The 15,718-nt window shown below is 43.2% G+C and overlaps 1 protein-coding gene across 2 annotated transcripts in view; it reads left to right on the top strand.

The window, feature by feature from the left end:
• The window catches only part of BICD2 (BICD cargo adaptor 2), a 126,290-nt gene that overhangs the window by 87,867 nt on the left and 22,705 nt on the right, over positions 1-15,718 (top strand). The window lies entirely within an intron of this gene.

Raw genomic sequence — 15,718 nt, 5'->3', positions numbered from 1 at the left:
ATGGTATCTGTTGACTACCATGGCTCCTAGTCAGTATTTTTCCATGTGTGTTACATTTTTTCTCTCTCAAGTGAATGGGGCTGCAGTACCAGACAGAGCCTATGGAGAAGGGTGGCGCTGTTTTTATTTTTTATTTTTTTAACTTTTATTTCTAAACTCCTTCTTCCTAGACAATTGTGTCTTTGTGAGCACTTCTGGCCACCTAAATGTGGTATAGGTCCCTGCTGAATATTCGGCTGCGTATCATTTCGACTACAATAGAATTATTGTCCTGTTGTGCCCTATGCGGCTCAGCCATGCCCATCCATCATCTCTGTGTGCGTGAATGCTCCCTCATTAGCGCTGGGTGTAATAAGCTGGCATCTGTCGGGTATATTTACTGCCACACTTCCCCAGAGAGAATGACCCCATTGTTGTTGTGTGGATTACTTGTCAGGCTGTGCCCGGGCTGTATGTAAATCACTTTTAGGGCAATGTCTGCTCCTTTTGTCTTCAGATTACGTGGCACATTGTAGGATTAGACGTAAGGCCCGGTTATTGTCTTGGACTTGTAACGCTGGGATTTCATGTCCTTAAGTGTCCCATGTTGCAGTCTTTGTTGTGTGTTGATGCTGTATGATAAAGAATGCGAACAGTCTTGTTTTTTACCTTTATTATTGGCAATTGACAAAAAAAAAAGCAGATTTAAAATACAAATAAATAGATAGATAGATAAATAAATAAATAAAAACTCAAATTTGGGATTAAACATACAGAGAGAAAATGAACATGCTGCAACTTTCTATGATGCTATTCACACATGACTGTTGGCTGTCCGGGCACGCTGGGTGTAGTAGTTCGGAAGAAGCTGGAGGTCACCAGTTTGGAGACCACTGCACTAGAGACAATATATCCAAGAAATCCGGATCCGCATTAATTCCACTTTCAATTATTCTCTTGGTTATGTTTCCTCTGCTTTGAAATACACATTAGTCTATGGGACTTTCATAATGTGCAGGGGCCCTTAGAGTTCTGCTTACCGTCCCTAGGCTCATTGATTGACAGTTTTCCCTGCATCAGTGTTTATACACAGAAGGCTGTCAATAACTAGGCTTGGGCAGGGTTAATGGGACTCTAAGGATACGTTCAGATGAGCGGATTTACAGCGTATTTTACCCTGCAGATCCGCCGCTGAAGGACCTCTGTATGGTGCCTTTACATGCGCCTGCTTAGAGCGGCAGTAGGCTGCTACGTGCAGACACACTGAAGTGATGTGCGAGTCGCCGCGCATGCGCTCGGCGACTCGCAGTGTGTCTACTCATAGCGGCGTATTGCCGCTCCAAGCAGGCACATGTAAAGGCAGCATATAGAGGTCCTTCAGCGGTGGATCCGCAGAGAAATACGTGCGGAAAATCCGCTCGTTTGAACGTACCCTAAGGCTGGGTTCAGACTATGGAATTTCTGGGCAGCATTTCTGTCGGAGATCAAGACGGCGGCACTAGGACCGCACGGACTGCATTGCTGTCCCCATAGATGTCAATGCATTTCTGAGCAGATCTCCCAAAAGATCTACCCAAAACATGCATTGCCGTCTATGAGGATGGCAATGCAGTCCTAGTGCCGCCGGCCAAATCTCCAGCAGAAATTCTGTTCAGAGATTCCATAGTGTGAACCTAGCCTAAGGGTGTATTCACACGATGGAATGTCTGCCGGCGGAATTCTGCCTCAAATGAAAGCCCAATACACTTCTATGGGATTCCGTACTCCCGTTGACACTTTGGAATTTCCCTTAAGTGTCAACGGGAGTGCGGAATCCCATAGAAATGTATTGGGCTTTCATTTGAGGTGTAATTCCGCAGGTAAAAATCCCACCGTGTGAATAAACCCAAAGACTATGTCCAATGGAAAATTGGCTACAAAATTCTGTTGCAGCAGAGTCCAATAGTTTTCAATGGGATTCTGCTGCACTGTGCACGCGGAGGAAACCTCTACAGTGGAAATTTCTATTCTGGCCTCCACAGAAAGTATTGACATGTCAAATCTTTCTATGGAATCTACTCGGAAATGCTTTGCCCTCTATGGAGATTGTGCATTTCTGAGCATTCCTAGCGCCATTATGTTCTGTCAGCGCCCACAGTAAGAAGAATGTCTGACAGAATTCAGCAAAAAAATCCTCCATGTAAACATAGCCTTAGGGTCATTTACACGGGCGGGTTCCCCCAAGCTTCTGGCTGCAGAAAATCTGCAGCAGACCCCTTTGAGGTTAGTGTAATCTGCTTCAGATTTTTGGCTGCGAAAATTTCACTATGGAAACTTGGCAGCAGGAAACTCAAACCCACAGCGGAAACTTACAGTATCCTGTGCATATTTGATGTTGTGTTCAGTCATTATTTAGTTTATATTAAAGTCTGGCGCATTAAACCTGCAGCTTCAAATTCTGCACAGGATACTGTATGTGTGAACATACCCTTAAAGTGAAAACACACAATCCAGCACCGCATGTGATTTTCTCCAAACTCGTGCGGTTATTGGACAAACTATTATTTTCTAGGAATGCCCATTCCTGATCTGTGTAAAAGGGCCAATGTGGAGCCGAAGAACAATCGCTATTGGCCTGTAAATAGGTGATGTGCAACTGACAAAGATGAATTTAAAGGGCCACATGACTGATTGAGCCTTGTGATGGCTAAGCAAATGACTGCCGATCACCAAGATTGGTGTTCATTATTGGCTTCTTTCGCCCTCACTGCCTTTCCTAGCAGTCCTGTCCTAAAATTAAAAGAAATCCTTCATAAATTGAGAAGGCCCTATATATCACAGAGCTCAGCTTCTCTTCCGCTATCATATCCTGCTTTTGGGGTAGCATAAATCACCTGACAGATTACTTTAAAGAGTACCTGTCACCAAATAAACTTTTCTAAAATACCTCAGGCTATTTTCCCTAACTACTCCTAACACCCCTCCCACCTTCAAAAGACATTTCAGAGCTTTAAAAAGCTGTGTACCTTTATTCTTGCTCACATAGTGAAATCTCCCAGCAGGAGAAGGTGGGCGTTTCCCAGCAGGCATGACATCACTGAAGCCTGCTGGGGACCACTTTTGCCCTCACATGGTTGCAGCGTTGTGATGAATAGAAGCCCTCAAGCTCTGTGCAGCAGCTTTCAGTCTATGTATCTTTCAGTGAGGCTCTGTGCAGCTTTTAGTCTGTGCAGCTTTCAGTGAGGCTCTGTGCAGCTTTTAGTCTGTGCAGCTTTCAGTGAGGCTCTGTGCAGCTTTCAATGAGGCTCCTTTCAGCTGTCAATCAAGCTCAGTGCAGAGAAAACACTTCCAGAGTTTAGTCTCCTGTCATAACAAGCAGGAGACCAAAATCTGAGATTTTGACCAGATGGAATGTGTTCTGGCCAAGAAGGGAGACTCCTGCTGTATAAGAAAATCTAACATAAAACTTTTTTTTATTTTTAATGGAAGCCAATGGAGCACAACTGACACCACTGGGTCACAACGGATTCCTTTGATTTAAAAGCGATCTGTTGGGGATACGGTGTAATGAAGAAAACTGTGTCCCTGTAGCGGAATGTGACCCTCCGCACAGGGACACACTTTTCTGCTTTACAGCCGGCTCCCTCTCACTCCCTAACCCTAATCTAATCCTAACCCCTAATCCTAACCTTTACAACCAATCCTAACCTTTCATCCTAACCCCTAGTCCTAACCCTAATCCTAACCCCTAATCATAACCCTAACCCCCCCATAACCTCTAGCCCTAATCCTAAGCATTAACACAGCTCCCCAACCATAAACTGTTGTATTTGGGTTTTCAGACATGCGTCAAAATCCAGGCTCCCCTACAATGTAATTTGGTATATTCATAGCTCGTTATAGGTAGCAGCAATTTCAGGAGGTAACCAGTGATGCAGATGTTTTAGCATGATCAGTATCCATTTACTGTACAACAGCGGCCTCGAAACTGTGGACCTCCAGCTGTTGCAAAACTACAACTCCTAGCATGCCCGGACAGCCAGCAGCAGTCCGGGCATGCTCAGAGTTGTCGTTTTTCAACAGCTGGAGGTCCACAGTTTAAAGACCACTGTTGTACTATATATACATCCTGTAGAACCTCCATTCCTGTCTTCTGGACATGATATAATAATAATAATAATAACTCTTTATATAGCGCACACAGATTCCACAGCGCTGTACACTCATATTGGTCCTTGTCCCCATTGGGACTCACAATCTAAAACTATCAGTATGTTTTGAATCTGTGTCAATATTTACTCCACAACAGAGATAAAAACATAAATAGTTTTCCTGTAGTATAATCCGCCCAGTTAGTTGCATATTGTGTTCCTTTATTTTTCCAGACAATTCACGTCAGCCGATCTGTATTCACGGCTGAGTAAATAGCCAATATCATTCACTGCAAACAATACCTAAAACTCTCTTTCGCACAGATGACAAGTACATGGCTGCAGTGCCGCGGGTCATCCCATTCCTGACATGTAACGCTGACACCCAGTGGACACTCCTGTAATATTTACTGCAGAATAACAAAGTTATAGCCTTAAATACAACACACAATTAAGTTGGTTGCATTTTATTGATGTTAACAAACGTGAAAACCCCTCTAAATTACCCCTAAAACATGTAGACATAAGATTGGTTAAAAACAAATGGTGGAGGAGCACAAGAGAGAAATATGAGGCATGTACACTAATAAGGTAAAGATCAATTCGTATATAATACATCAATACCCATGTAACATGCAAAATCAGATGAATAACACTGCAGCATAACACATATACAGTGGGTCAAAAAAGTATTTAGTCAGCCACCAATTGTGCAAGTTCTCCCACTTAAAAAGATGAGAAAGGCCTGTAATTTCCATCATAGGTATACCTCAACTATGAGAGACATAATGAGAAAAAAAATCCATAAAATCACATTGTCTGATTTTTAAAGAATTTATTTGCAAATTATGGTGGAAAATGAGTATTTGGTCAATAACAAAAGTTCATCTCAATACTTTGTTATATACCCTTTGTTGGCAATGACAGAGATCAAATGTTTTCTGTAAGTCTTCACAAGGTTTTCACACACTGTTGCTGGTATTTTGGCCCATTTCTCCATTCAGATCTCCTCTAGAGCAGTGATGTTTTGGGGCTGTCGCTGGGCAACACAGACTTTCAACTCCCTCCAAAGGTTTTCTATAGGGTTGAGATCTGGAGACTGGCTAGGCCACTCCAGGACCTTGAAATGATTCTTACGAAGCCACTCCTTTGTTGCATGGGCGGTGTGTTTGAGATCATTGTCATGCTTAACCTCTTAAGGACCAATGACGTTGTGGAACGTCATGGCACCCTGGGCTTTAAGGACCAATGACGTTCCACAACGTCATGGCATTTTCCGGTCTCTGCCGCGCCCCGGGCAGAGATCGGAAGTGGATGCCTGCTGAAATCCTTCAGCAGGCATCCAGGGCAAACGCCGAGGGGGGCCATGTATGCCCCCCATGTCGGCGATCGCCGCAAATCGCAAGGGAAATCGCCCTTGCGATCTGCGGCGATACCGGGCTGATCGGGTCTCTGGGACCCGACCGCCCCGTAATTTCGCATGATCCCGGCTGTCACAGACAGCCAGGACCATGCTGGAGCCTAGGAGCGAGGTGGCAAGCCTGCCACCTCCTCCGATCCCCTGCGATCCGTCGGTTAACTAACCGACCAATCGCAGGGGGGGGGGCGGTTACTTCCTCCCGCCCTGCCCGGCCCCTTGAAGTCCGGAGAGGACGGGAGGAAGACCAGAGGACGCGGCAGGGGACGGGGGAGTGCTGGGGACCGGCCCCGGTACTTACCTCGTCCCTGAAGACCCGGATCCCGGCGGCGGCGACAGGCGAGTTCCTCTTCAGCCGCGGTCGGGCCCTTTACAGCAATGCACGTCGCCGTAAAGCGACACGCATTGCTGTAATGGGACCCTGTAAACTACAACTCCCAGCATGCCCAGACAGCCCTTGGCGTCTGGGCATGCTGGGAGTTGCAGTTTTGCAACATCTGGAGGTCCACAGTTTGGAGACCACTGTGCCCTTCCAGATGTTGCAAAACTACACATCCTCAGCATGCCCTTACTGTCCAGGCATGCTGGGAGTTGTAGTTCTGTAACATCTGGCCCTTCAGATGTTGCAGAACTACAACTCCCAGCATGCCTGGACAGTTTTGACATACTGGGAGTTGTAGTTTTGCAACATCTGGAAGGGCACAGATTGGGAACCACTGTATTAGTGGTCTGCAAACTAGTCCTCCAGATGTTGCAAAACTACAACTCCAAGCATGCTGGGAGTTGTAGTTCGGCAACATCTGGCTCTAAAGATGTTGCCGAACTACTACTCCCAGCATGCCTGAGAATGCTGGGAGTTGTGGTTTTGCAACAACAGGACGCACACTGGTTGGGAAACATTGTCTGTTTCCTAACTCAGGGTTTCCCAACCCGTGTGCCTCCAGCTGTTGCAAAACTATAACTACCAGCATGCACTGATGGACTGTGCATGCTGGGAGTTGTAGTTTTGCAACAGCTGGAGGTCCCCCCCCCTGTGAATGTACAGGATACATTCACATAGGCAGGGGGCTTACAGTGAGTATCAGGCTGCAAGTTTGCGATGCAGCAAATTTTGCGCGGCAGCTCAAACTCGCTGTAATCCCCCGCCCATGTGATTGTACCCTAAAAACACTACACTACACTACACTACACTAACACAAAATAAAATAAAAAGTAAAAAACACTACATATACACATACCCCTACACAGCCCCCCTCCCCTCCCAATAAAAATGAAAGCGTCTGGTACGCCACTGTTTCCAAAATGGAGCCTCCAGCTGTTGCAAAACAACAACTCCCAGTATTGCCGGACAGCCGTTGACTGTCCAGGCATGCTGGGAGTTTTGCAACAGCTGGAGGCACCCTGTTTGGGAATCACTGGCGTAGAATACCCCTATGTCCACCCCTATGCAAGTCCCTAATTTAGGCCTCAAATGCACATGGCGCTCTCACTTTGGAGCCCTGTCGTATTTCAAGGCAACAGTTTAGGGCCACATATGGAGTATCGCCGTACTCGGGAGAAATTGCCTAACAAATTTTGGGGGGATTTTTCTCCTTTCACCCCTCATGAAAAGGTGAAGTTGGGGGTCTACACCAGCATGTTAGTGTAAAAAAAATTTTTTTTTACACTAACATGCTGGTGTTGCCCCATACTTTTCATTTTGACAAGAGGTAAAAGGGAAAAACGCCCCCCAAAATTTGTAATGCAATTTCTCCCGACTACGGAGATACCCCATAAGTGGGCGCAAAGTGCTCTGGGGGCGCACAACAAGGCCCAGAAGGGAGAGTGCGCCATGTACATTTGAGGTGATTTGCACAGGGCTGGCTGATTGTTACAGCGGTTTTGACAAACGCAAAAAAAAAAAAACCTCACATGTGACCCCATTTCGGAAACTACACCCCTCACGGAATGTAATGAGGGGTGCAGTGAGAATTTACCCCCCACTGGTGTCTGACAGATCTTTGGAACAGTGGGCTGTGCACATTAAAAATTTTGTACAGCCCACTGTTCCAGAGATCTGACAGACACCAGTGGGGGGTAAATGCTCACTGTACCCCTTGTTACGTTCCTCAAGGGGTCTAGTTTCCAAAATGGTATGCCATGTGGGTATTTTTTGCTGTCCTGGCACCATAGGGGCTTCCTAAATGCGACATGCCCCCCCCCCGAGCAAAATTTGCTCTCAAAAAGCCAAATATGACTCCTTCTCTTCTGAGCATTGAAGTTCGCCCGTAGTGCACTTCAGGTCAACTTATGGGGTACCTTCATACTCATAAGAGATGGGGTTACAAATTTTGGGGGGTATTTTCTGCTATTAACCCTTGCATACATGTGAAATTTGGGTGGAAACACACATTTTAGTGAAATTTTTTAAACATTTTTATACATATGCAAAAGTCGTGAAACACCTATGGGGTTTAAGGCTCACTTTATTCCTTGTTACGTTCCTCAAGGGGTCTAGTTTCCAAAATGGTATGCCATGTGGGTATTTTTTCCTGTTCTGGCACCATAGGGGCTTCCTAAATGCAACATGCCCCCCAAAAACCATTTCAGAAAAACGTACTCTCCAAAATCCCCTCGTCGCTCCTTCGCTTCTGAGCCCTCTACTGCGCCCGCCGAACACTTTACATAGACATATGAGGTATGTGCTTACTCGAGAGAAATTGGGCTACAAATATAAGTATACATTTTCTCCTTTTACCCCTTGTAAAAATTCAAAAATTGGGTCTACAAGAACATGCAAGTGTAAAAAATGAAGATTGTGAATTTTCTCCTTCACTTTGCTGCTATTCCTGTGAAACACCTAAAGGGTTAAAACGCTGACTGAATGTCATTTTGAATACTTTGGGGGGTGCAGTTTTTATAATGGGGTCATTTATGGGGTATTTCTAATATGAAGACCCTTCAAATCCACTTCAAACCTGAACTGGTCCCTGAAAAATTGTGATTTTGGAAATTTTGTGAAAAATTTGAAAATTGCTGCTGAACTTTGAAGCCCTCTGATGTCTTCCAAAAGTAAAAAATCGTAAATTTTATGTTGCAAACATAAAGTGGACATATTGTATATGTGAATAAAAAAAAAATTATTTGGAATATCCATTTTCCTTACAAGCAGAGAGCTTCAAAGTTAGAAAAATTCAAAATTTTCAATTTTTTCATCAAATTTTGGAATTTTTCACTAAGAAACGATGCAAGTATCGACAAAATTTTACCAATAACATAAAGTAGAATATGTCACGAAAAAACAATCTTGGAATCAGAATGATAGGTAAAAGCGTCTTAGAGTTATTAATGCTTAAAGTGACAGTGGTCAGATGTTCAAAAAACGCTCTGGTCCTAAGGTGTAAAATGGCCTGGTCCTTAAGGGGTTAAAGACCCAGCCACGTTTCATCTTCAATGCCCTTGCTGATGGAAGGAGGTTTTCACTCAAAATCTCACAATACATACCCACATTCATTCTTTCCTTTACACGGATCAGTCGTCCTGGTCCCTTTGCTGAAAAACACCCCAAAGCATGATGTTTCCACCCCCATGCTTCACAGTAGGTATGGTGTTATTTGGATGCAACTCAGCATTCTTTCTCCTCCAAACATGACGAGTTGAGTTTTTACCAAAAAGTTCTACTTTGGTTTCATCTGACCATATGACATTCACCAATCCTCTTCTGGATCATCCAAATGCTCTCTAGCAAACTTCAGACGGGCCCGGACATGTACTGGCTTAAGCAAGAGGACACGTCTGGCACTGCATGATTTGAGTCTCTGGCGGCGTAGTGTGTTACCCGTGTGATTCTGGGATTTTTACTCACCGTTCTTGTGATCATTTTGACACCACGGGGTGAGATCTTGCGTAGAGACCCAGATTGAGGGAGATTATCAATGGTCTTGTATGTCTTCCATTTTCTAATAATTGCTCCCACAGTTGATTTTTTTTTTCACACCAAGCTGGTTGCCGATTGCAGATTCAGTCTTCTCAGCCTGGTGCAGGTCTACAATTTTGTTTCTGGTGTCCTCCGACAGCTCTTTGGTCCTGGCCATAGTGGAGTTTGGAGTGTGACTGTTTGAGGTTGTGGACAGGTGTCTTATATACTGGTAACAAGTTCAAACAGTTGCCATTAATACAGGTAATGAGTGAAGGACAGAGGAGACTCTTAAGAAAGAAGTTACAGGTCTGTGAGAGACAGAAATCTTGCTTGATTGTAGGTGACCAAATACTTAGTCATGGCCGCAAATGTTGGCACCCCTGAAATTTTTGTAGAAAATGAAGTATTTCTCACAGAAAAGGATTGCAGTAACACATGTTTTGTTATACACATGTTTATTCCCTTTGTGTGTATTGGAACTAAACCAAAAAAGGAGGAAAAAAAGCAAATTGGACATAATGTCACACAAAACTCCAAAAATGGGCTGGACAAAATTATTGGCACCCTTTCAAAATTGTGGCAAAATAAGATTGTTTCAAGCATGTGATGCTACTTTATACTTACCTGGGGAAAGTAATAGGTGTGGGCAATATAAAAATCACACCTGAAAGCAGATAAAAAGGAGAGAAGTTCACTTAGCCTTTGCATTGTGTGTCTGTGTTTGCCACACTAAGCATAGACAACAGAAAGAGGGGAAGAGAACTGTCTGAGGACTTGAGAACCAAAATTGTGGAAAAAGATCAACAATCTCAAGGTTACAAGTCCATCTCCAGAGATCTAGATTTGCCTTTGTCCACAGTGCGCAACATTATCAAGAAGTTTGCAACCCATGGCACTGTAGCTAATCTCCCTGGGTGTGGACGGAAGAGAAAAATTGATGAACGCAGGATAGTCCGGATGTGGATAAGGAGCCCCAAACAAGTTCCAAAGATATTCAGTCTGTCCTGCAGGCTCAGGGAACATCAAAGCGCAAACTAGCCGTCGACATTTAAATGAAATTAAATGCTATGACAGGAGACCCAGGAGGACCCCACTGCTGACACAGACATAAAAAGCAAGACTACATTTTGCCCAAATGAACTTGAATAAGCCAAAATCCTTCTGGGAAAATGTCTTGTGGACAGAAGAGACCAAGATAGAGCTTTTTGGTAAAGCACATCATTCTACTGTTTACCGAAAACGGAATGAGGCCTACAAAGAAAAGAACACAGTACCTACAGTGAAATATGGTGGAGGTTCAATGATGTTTTGGGGTTGTTTTGCTGCCTCTGGCACTGGGTGCCTTGAATGTGTGGAAGGCATCATGAAATCTGAGGATTACCAACGGATTTTGGGTCGCACTGTACAGCCCAGTGTCAGAAAGCTGGGTTTGTGTCCAAGATCTTGGGTCTTCCAGCTGGACAATGATCCCAAACATATGTTAAAAAGCTATAAAATATAAATGAAACAGTCCTACTAGGCTATAGGCGGGAAAAAAGGGAGAAAAATTGGGACAGTTAGAGTGAGAAAAGTAAGAAAGGGAAATCGGGAATGTGTCTAATAAAAATACATTTATTGTGAATAGTAAATGATATAAAAGTGAGATCCCAAGCAGGGCCCTTGCTTAGGACACCTCACAATACAAGTAATTTATAAATAGTATTTATATACATTAATAAACTAGCGATGCACAAGATAGAATTAATGAAATAGTGGGGACATATGTAAACTGCGCTATAATGAGCGCAATGCGATAGTCCAATTTATATTGGTGACTTATCGCTGGGGGTCACAGTTCATTAAACAGTTAGTTGGCGCAAGCAGCGCTAATAGATTAATCCAGTATGGGGCTGCTGTTAAAAAGCACCCAGAAATGGATGGCAACAAAGCACTGGGGAGTTCTGAAGTGGCAGCAATGAGTCCAGATTTAAATCCCATTGAACACCTGTGGAGAGATCTTAAAATTGATGTTGGGAAAATGCACCTTCCAATAAGAGAGACCTGGAGCAGTTTGCAAAGGAAGAGTGGTCCAACAATCCGGCTGAGAGGTGTAAGAAGCTTATTGATGGTTATAGGAAGTGACTGATTTCAGTTATTTTTTCCAAAGGGTGTGCAACCAAATATTAAGTTAAGGGTGCCAATAACTTTGTCCAGACCATTTTTGGAGTTTGGTCTGACATTATGTCCAATTTGCTTTTTTTCCTCCCTTTTTTGGTTTAGTTCCAATACACACAAAGGGAATAAACATGTGTACAGGAAAACATGTGTTACTGCAATCATTTTCTGTGAGAAATAATTCATTTTCTTGAAAAATTTCAGGGGTGCCAACATGACTGTATTTTCCACCATAATTTGCAAATAAATTCTTTAAAAATCAGACAATGTGATTTTATGGATTTTTTTTCTCATTATGCTTCTCATAGTTGAGGTATATCCATGATGGAAATTACAGGTCTCTCTCATCTTTTTAAGTGGGAGAACTTTCACAATTTGTGGCTGACTAAATACTTTTTTGTCCCACTTTATGCAATAAGGAATGTCAACCTTAATGGGCCCAGACAGTTAACTAGTACTCCAGAAATTAGCAATACACTATCTTCAATATATAAGTAGTTATACACCGTATTGATACGCAAAATATTTTGTCAGTATGAATTGCATTAAACCCAAATAATAATCTGTGCTCTGGTATCTCAGGTCACTACTAATGCACTATGCCTGATACATATTAAATATCAATTCACCAGGCTTTGCCCTGTTTTCCTACCTATACTTTGTGGGAGAGGAAAAGCAACAATGATCTATAAATAACATGATATTGGGGGAAGTGCTGTGATGTGTTGTGTCCTGCCTGCCACCCAGCTATCTGAGTTTCCTGAAGAGAATATCTGTTTGGTAATGCAGCCATATTAAAGCTCTTAAAGGGGTACTCCGGTGAAAACCTTTTTTCTTTTAAATCAACTGGTGGCAGAAAGTTAAACATATTTGTAAATTACTTCTATTAAAAAATCTTAATCCTTCCAGTACTTATTAGCTGCTGAATGCTACAGAGGAAATTCCTTTCTTTTTGGAACACTGATGACATCACGAGCACAGTGCTCTCTGCTGACATCTCTGTCCATTTTAGCAACCATGCATAGCAGATGTATGCTAAGGGCAGCATGGTGGCTCAGTGGTTAGCACTGCTGCCTTGCACTGCTGGGGACTTGGGTTCAAATCCCACTAAGGACAACAATAAATAAAGAGTTATTATTATTATAACGTCAGCAGAGAGAACTGTGCTCGTGATGTCATCAGAGAGCATTCAAAAAAGAAAAGAATTTCCTCTGTAGTATTCAGCAGCTAATAAGTACGGGAAGGATTAAGATTTTTTAATAGAAGTAATTTAGAAATATGTTTAACTTTCTGCCACCAGTTGATTTAAAAGAAAAAAGGTTTTCACCGGAGTACCCCTTTAAGGAAAGCTGGGTGGCACGCATACCTCCTGAAGACCCAACAGTGATAGGCTGCTCTTCACTGTAGCAGCACTGCAATGTTTTTTATCCTGCCCCTGCACTGATGTCTTCTCTCCCCCCTTGCTTTTCTCTCAGCCCGCAATAAATCTTAGCTCACTCCAAGTGCCAATGGTAAAGTACATCAGGCTGAGCTATTAAAGGGGTACTCTGGTGGAAGACCATTTTTTTTTTCACATCAACTGGTGCCAGAAAGTTAAACAGATTTGTAAATTACTTCTATTAAAAAAATAATTCTGAATGGCTGCCCGGGCTTGCTGGGAGTTGTAGTTTTGAAACCTCTGGAGGTCCGCAGGTTGAAGACCACTGCGGGTGGAGAGTTCACTCGAGTATAAGCCGAGGGGGGTGTTTTCAGCACGAAAAATCGTGCTGAAAAACTCGGCTTATACTCGAGTATATACGGTACTTCTATTAAAAAATCTTAATCCTTTCAGTACTTATGAGCTTCTGAAGTTGAGTAGTTCTTTTCTGTCTATGTGCTCTCTGATGACACATGTCTCGGGAGCCGCACAGTTTAGAAGAGGTTTGCTATGGGGATTTGCTTCTAAACTGGGCGGTTCCCGAGACACGTGTCATCAGAGAGCACATAGACAGAAAAGAACTACTCAACTTCAGAAGCTCATAAGTACTGAAAGGATTAAGATTTTTTAACAGAAGTCATTTACAAATCTGTTTAACTTTCTGGAGCCAGTTGATATATATAAAAAAGTTTTTTCCTGGATAACCCCTTTAATGAACCCAATGAACCTAGGGATTAGGTACAAAAAAGTCCAGTTATTGTTATGTGTGCAATCCATTGACATAGGCCACTTGGGCTATAAGACAATAATATAGATTATTTTCTTTGGCTATTATTGTACTGTTGCTGTTTTCTTTTATATATACACGTTGGTAATAAATATATATATAATTTATTGTGTAATGCGACATTACTGTATCGGACATCTACGGGACATTCACATTGCATAAGCCTAAATATAGACTGTTGTGATTTGGTTCTACTGAAGGGTGAGTTGTGCCCCCTTCCCCATTCCTTACAGTCGGGTATATAAAGTTATTTATCCCCTATTCAGCTGCTTGAATGAAGTGTTTTTTTTTTTTTTTTACTTTTTCTTCTTTTTCTTTCCTCTCCGACTGTCTCAGAAAGGAAGAATAATGTAACTGGCTCTGAAGCAGAACTAATAATGTGATGTCTGTGTATCCCGTCTGCTAATCTTCTGGGTACATAACAACCTGCAATTCATTCTTCCCTCTTCATTCCCATCTCCTTCCTAATTTATATACAAAGGGCACATTGAGGAGAGGAATGCTGCTTTTTTGTTGTGTTGAATTTCATTTTATACAGTTATATTTTAAAAGAAACAGTTTAATTTGGGTTTTCAGCAGTTTCTAGAATTGAAAACTTTGGCAAAGCATCATGGGAATTACATTTCATGAAGGGTTTGTCTATGACTAAACATAGAAAATTTACACAGAAGAACAAAAAACTAAACCATTCGCAGCAATTCTTTGCTCAATCTTTTCCTTGCCGTTCATAGATCTTGCTAGAAAATAAATGATTGAAACTACAAAATATATTAAAGGGATATTCCGGGATATAAGCTTTTATCCCCTATCCAGAGGATAGGGGATAAAATGTCTGATCGCAGGGGGCCCTTTGCTGGGACCCCCCGCAATCTCATCTCCCTGCAGCACCCACATTGTATGCAGGGCTGCGTCTCCAGTGTCGGAAACTTCCGGGTTTCCGAGACTGGAGACATGACGTAACATCACACCCCCTCCGTGATGTCACGTCACGCCCCCTCCATTCATGTCTATGGAAGGGGGCGTAACGACCCATAGACATAAATGAAGGGGGCATTGCGGGACATCACGGAGGGGTGTGACGTTACATCACGTCTCCAGCCTTGGAAACTCGGAAGTCTGGATAGGAGATAAAAGCTTAGATCCTAGAATACCCCTTTAAAGAATCTTTTTTGTGTCTCAGGAAATCCGTCAAATACCCATCTCCATCTCCGCGCTGTTCTGTGTGTGGCTGTAACACAGCTGTCTGCAGTAGGAGCCTCCCCCATTTTCTCCGTACAGTAGGACACAAAAATTGTTAAAGTGTACCTGTGACTTAAAAAAATATTTTTTTTGACAAGTCAAGGTCTGAGTGTTAAGACCTCCTCTCATCAGAAGAACAAGACTGAAGAAGGCTGTGCGCTCCTCTCACTGGTCTGTGTCAGGTGATCGAGACCCCCTTCATAGACATTGACATTGAGAGTGTGTCTTGATTAGGTGGCACAGAGCCGGGAGAGAACGCGATGAGCGTGGAATTCTCCTAGCTTGTTCTCTTGATTTGTGGAAGTTTGAACACTTAGACCCCCACCAGTCAAAACTTTTGACATGTCTCTAGGACATGTCTAAAGTTTTACCAAGTGATAGTGCCCATTTAAAGGAGATCTGCAGTGTAAGACACTGGGGGGGGGGGGTCAGATCGCTGGGACCCCCCACGATCTCCTGTACGGGGAGTGCAGGAGGTGTGTCGGCCGCAGCATAATGCCGTGGCCAACACGCCTCCTCCATGTATCTCTGGAAGATGCGGAGATGCAGCGTTCGTGCATGTTCGCCTCTCCTATAGAGTTTTATGGGGGAGGGGGTGTGCATGCACATTTGCCGCTGCAGTGCCGGGTCCCCCTATGGGAATTCACTGCAGTACTCCTTTTAAGCTTGCCCTTCAGCCATTTTCCAGCCAAAAAAT

The sequence above is a fragment of the Hyla sarda genome, chromosome 6 (assembly GCF_029499605.1).
Source record: "Hyla sarda isolate aHylSar1 chromosome 6, aHylSar1.hap1, whole genome shotgun sequence".
Lineage (NCBI taxonomy): Eukaryota > Metazoa > Chordata > Amphibia > Anura > Hylidae > Hyla > Hyla sarda.
This window is presented reverse-complemented; position numbering and strand designations above follow the sequence as displayed.